The following is a 4,787-nucleotide window of genomic DNA, read 5'->3' as shown; positions in this document are numbered from 1 at the left end:
TTTCTACCTAGTAAAGTGTCAAATATCAGAGCAAATATTGCTTTTTATTGATGCTCTAATCAATGAGGGTCCTCACTACAACACCCTCCCATACAATTTTTAGAAAGAAGTAGGTGAGCTACAAGTAATACCCAAAGATGCCAAAATTAAACCTTAATAGAGTAAGTTGTACTCCTTGTTAGGAAAATGTAAATTGATGTTAACATTGGAAATGAAAAGCCTTTCTCCCCTCTTGTTCATTTTACCAAACAAAGAAGAGGTTGGAATCGAGATAGTCATAGGGAAACCTCTCAAGTACTTGAAAAATTGTATTGTCAACTATGTTAACAAATGAATCCATTTACATTTTCAAACGCAAGAGTCAACTCCGCTTTCAACTTAGGGTACTTAACAATGAAACATATACCAACTTCTATCCTACTATTTTAGAATATATCTAAACAATTGTTGCCAGGTGGCACCTACACAAAGGGATGAGCACATTAAATGGTTCTCCTTTGTGTGTACGTTGGCGGGATGAGCGCCTTAAATGGTTCTCCGTCAATGCGGGGCACGTTCCTAAGAATTGTCTTAGGTAGGCGGAAGGTCAATGGGGATGCCTATCCTTTCCGAGCGTCGATGCAAGTGTGAACATGGGCGGTACCATTTTATCCACACGAGTATTAACATCTTTGTAAACTAATTATTGTATGGAATTCCAAATTAATTGATTTATGTGGCTAGCTGCAATTATTTAGTTGGTTATTATTCTAACATGATTTTTTGAATTTTTGGCAGCTGATGTGTAGAGCAAGGAGAATTGAAAGGTGCACCACGCGCAAGTATTCTAAAGATTATTTCCTCAAGAATTTATTTGGCAACTATTGGATTATTGTATTAGACGCACCGCTATTTCTTATAAAGCATGTGCATAGCCTCTATGTAAATATTTATTAGCAAAATAGATTTTTAGAAGATATGTACAATAAAATATTAATGGTTCTAGAGAGTTGTGAAATGCACAACTGCTAGCATCCATTAATTCAGATTACTCTATCTCTTTTTCAGTTCACTCAAACTCTTTATGCAAAGAGTGATTGTAAAGGGCCTAAATCTTGGGCAAAGAAGATTACATAATATTATTATAAATACGGCATGAAGGGAGCTGCCCACTTCATGTCGAGGGGGAGATTGAACCCAATCTTGAGTCGCTTCATCTTACTTTACCTTCTCTTTTAGTCTATTTTCAATTTCTCATGAGTCGTATGCAATTTTATGAGTAAAGGAGAGAAAGAGGGAGCTTCTTCCATTCGCTATGTGCAAACCACGCATCCGTTGCTCGCAACAATGGTATCAGAGCCAAGCCTACCTCTTGGGCTTCCAATCGCCTACTCTCTGGCATATTGGCGAGGCCTCTATTGCAAACGAGCTCTACGGTCTATCTCATTGCGGCTAACTACACGGCTAGATTCCCGGGCCTTCAAAACCCCAAACCCCTCTATCACAGTTAAGAAATTCTTGATTTTCCCAGACATTGAAGAATACCCACTCCCACATCATGGCGCCATATTTCGTGAGGAATTGGAGCTTTCAGGTGATGAGTAAGCTTAATTAAAGCTTAATTAAAAGCCTAGCTTAAGCTTAAGCAAGAGCTTAATCTCTATTTTGATTTCGTGGGGGGAGGGCATTTTTTGACGCCACGGCAACATCCACGACATCTTCTTGTCCAAAAACGTCAAATTTTTTTTTGGCTTAAAAGCCTTATCAAGCAAGTTACATTACTAACTTCCTTGATCAACTTCAACCTCTCTTACTCCGTGTCATACATAGACTCTACAAATCTTCACAAGTCACAGCCGACTATCTCTCCCATAGAGGCAGTTCTCGCGCAGTTCTTTCTAGCTTCATAAATTTCACAAAATTTCCATCAAAATTTTCCGCCTTTCTTGCCTACTTCCATCCATAATTTCTTGTCCAAAGACCGTTTAAAATTTTGGTCTTACATGCCAAAATTCTTCAACAACAAGCAAGGCGTCTTTTCATTGGCAAGGCATCCTAAATCTCCGAATTTCTCCATCAAGCAATCATGGCCAATTTTGACTCTGCATCACCGCTTCCTGAGCCAACCTTGGAGTAGCGTATGGATTTAATATCCATGCAACTTGAAGAAGAGCACCAACACCGCATACAACTGGAGCAAGAACTGAAGTCCCTCAAGCGTCCTGCCACCACTAACATTTCTACCAACAACGACAACCTAGTCCGTGCCATCAACGCTACTTTGGATGTCCACACTAGTCAAAAGGAGTCCAAGATAAGCAAGTGTACATTCAAATTTAATTCTTTTGATGGTCTTAAAGATGGTTGCAAAATTCTGTCATGGTTAAGGCAGTTCGAAGCTTATTTTGACAATGAAAAATACTCAGAAAGTTATAAAATTAAATGTCCATCTCATTATTTTATTGAGAAAGCTGCATTATGGTGGGATGTCATGCGTAAAACCATTGATCGACCTTTCACATGGAATGACTTTCGCAAGAAGGTTCTTGCAAATTTTCTCCCTGCACAATTCGAGCTCCACATGCAATAACAATGGGATCTATTCATGCAACGGGAACGGGAATCTATCCCTCAATACACAGAAAGATTTTGGAGCACTCTCTTGCAGCTCCAAATGGTGGGGCCAGTGGCCAAATCTACCTTCAAGAGAAAGTATATGTCCAGCTTAATTCCATCCATCCAAGTCGAAGTCAACATGTTCAAGCCCAATAACCTGGATGAAGCCATACCCCTAGCTCACGACGCTGAAAAGAAGCAATCTAAAGACCGAAGGCAATTTTCGGCATCCAACAGTGACAATATGGGTAACAACTTTCGTTTTAATTCTTTCCGTAACTTCAATTCTCAATATGGAAAGAATCATTTTAACCGACGGCCATGGATGCGAAATGTTCATAATAATCATGGTCAATCAGTTTCCAATTCTAAATCCCCTAATTTACCTTCAAATTTGCCTAAATCTGGTGAACCTAAAAATGTTAACCCAAGTGTCTCCAATGCCATTTCCAAAAATGTAATTTGTTATAATTGTAAGCGTCCTGGTCATATTGCGAGTAGTTGTCCCATGGGCAACACCCGTGATTGGAAGAAACCCACAGCGCATCTAAATTTGCTTGGAGTTGAAGAATCCAACAAAGACACTGAAGCAATGCCCGACTTCAATGAGGCTACAGTTATCAGTGAAAATTCTAACGAACCTAAAGACATTGCTGGTAAAATTTCTATGCATTCCTTATTAAAGATGCGATGTAAAATCAATAATAATGATATGACTGTTTTGCATGACGATGGTAGTACTCATGATTTTGTTTTGCTGGTAATTCTAGTCATGCCATGGCGTCACCAATTCAACCCCAATATAGATTACAACACACACTCAATGCACATTGAGCACAAAGGTAAACAAATTTTACTCGAAGGGTTAACAAAAACCGAATTATTTCCAATTATTAGTCATACACAGGCAAAGTGAGCTTTGCGTAAACAATCAAAAGCTTTCTTGGTATGGATTAATGAAATTGATGTTACAAAAATTGAACTAACTCCAAAGCAACAACATTTTATTGCTAAATTTTTCAATTGCTTTTCTAATGATTTACCTTTACAACTTCCTCCATCACAACCCGAAGACCACCAAATTGATTTACTTCCTAGTAGTCCACCACCTTGCAAATCTCCCTATCGCCATAACCAATTAGAACAGAAAGAGATTCAGAAGCAAATTGAAGAACTTCTATGTAGAAAATTATTTCGTCCAAGTAGTTCGCCTTTTGGAGCTCTTGTATTATTACTTAAAAAGAAAAATCAACTTATCGCATGTGTTTAGATTATAGAGCACTTAATAAAATAACAACTAAAAATAGATATCCAATACCTAGAATAGATGACCTTCTAGATAAATTACAAGGAGCAACAGTGTTTAGTAAAATTGATTTAAAATCAGGATATCACCAAGTTCGTATGTCTACTTCTGACATTTTTAAGACAGCTTTTCGTACACAATTTGGACATTATGAATTCTTGATAATGCCCTTTGGATTTACCAACACACCAACTACATTTAGTAGAATGATGAATAGAATATTTTTGCATTTTCAGCATTGTGTAATAGTTTTTTTCGATGACATTCTTGTTTTCAGCAAAAGTGAAAAAGAACACGAAGAACATTTATCTTTAGTGTTTAGTTATTAAAACAAAACCATCTATATGCTAACCGTGACAAAAGTTCTTTCTTTCAATCTGAAATAGAATATTTAGGTCATATCATGTCTGCCAAAGGCATACACGTAGATCCATGTAAAATTGAAGCAATTAAGTCTTGACCAACACCTAAAAATGTACATGAAGTTCATTCATTTCTAGGACTAGCTAGCTTTTATCGAAAATTTATTAGAAACTTTTCATTGATTGCTTTACCGTTAACTCTTTTGTTAAAGAAATGTCTTGTTTATCGTTAGGGCGATAGCCAACAACGATCGTTTAAAATACTTAAGCATGCACTCACACACACACCAGTTTTGCAGTTACTTGATTTCAATAGACCATTCTTTCTTGTGGTTACTGATGCAAGTGGTTCTGGCATTGGTGCAGTATTGATGCAAGACAATCACCCTATAGCATACTCTAGTTGTAAACTGAAACCGTCTCAAGTTAAATATAGTACATATGACAAAGAATTATTAGCAGTAGTTCATGCATTGCGCATATGGAAGCATTATTTAATGGGTTCAGAGTTTATGATTAAAATC

The sequence above is a fragment of the Lygodium microphyllum genome, chromosome 27, assembly GCF_053477565.2.
Source record: "Lygodium microphyllum isolate KBCC chromosome 27, Lygodium_microphyllum_v1.1.10, whole genome shotgun sequence".
In the NCBI taxonomy this organism is placed as follows: domain Eukaryota; kingdom Viridiplantae; phylum Streptophyta; class Polypodiopsida; order Schizaeales; family Lygodiaceae; genus Lygodium; species Lygodium microphyllum.
The sequence above is the reverse complement of the archived record's forward strand: the minus strand, read 5'-3'. Positions refer to the sequence as shown.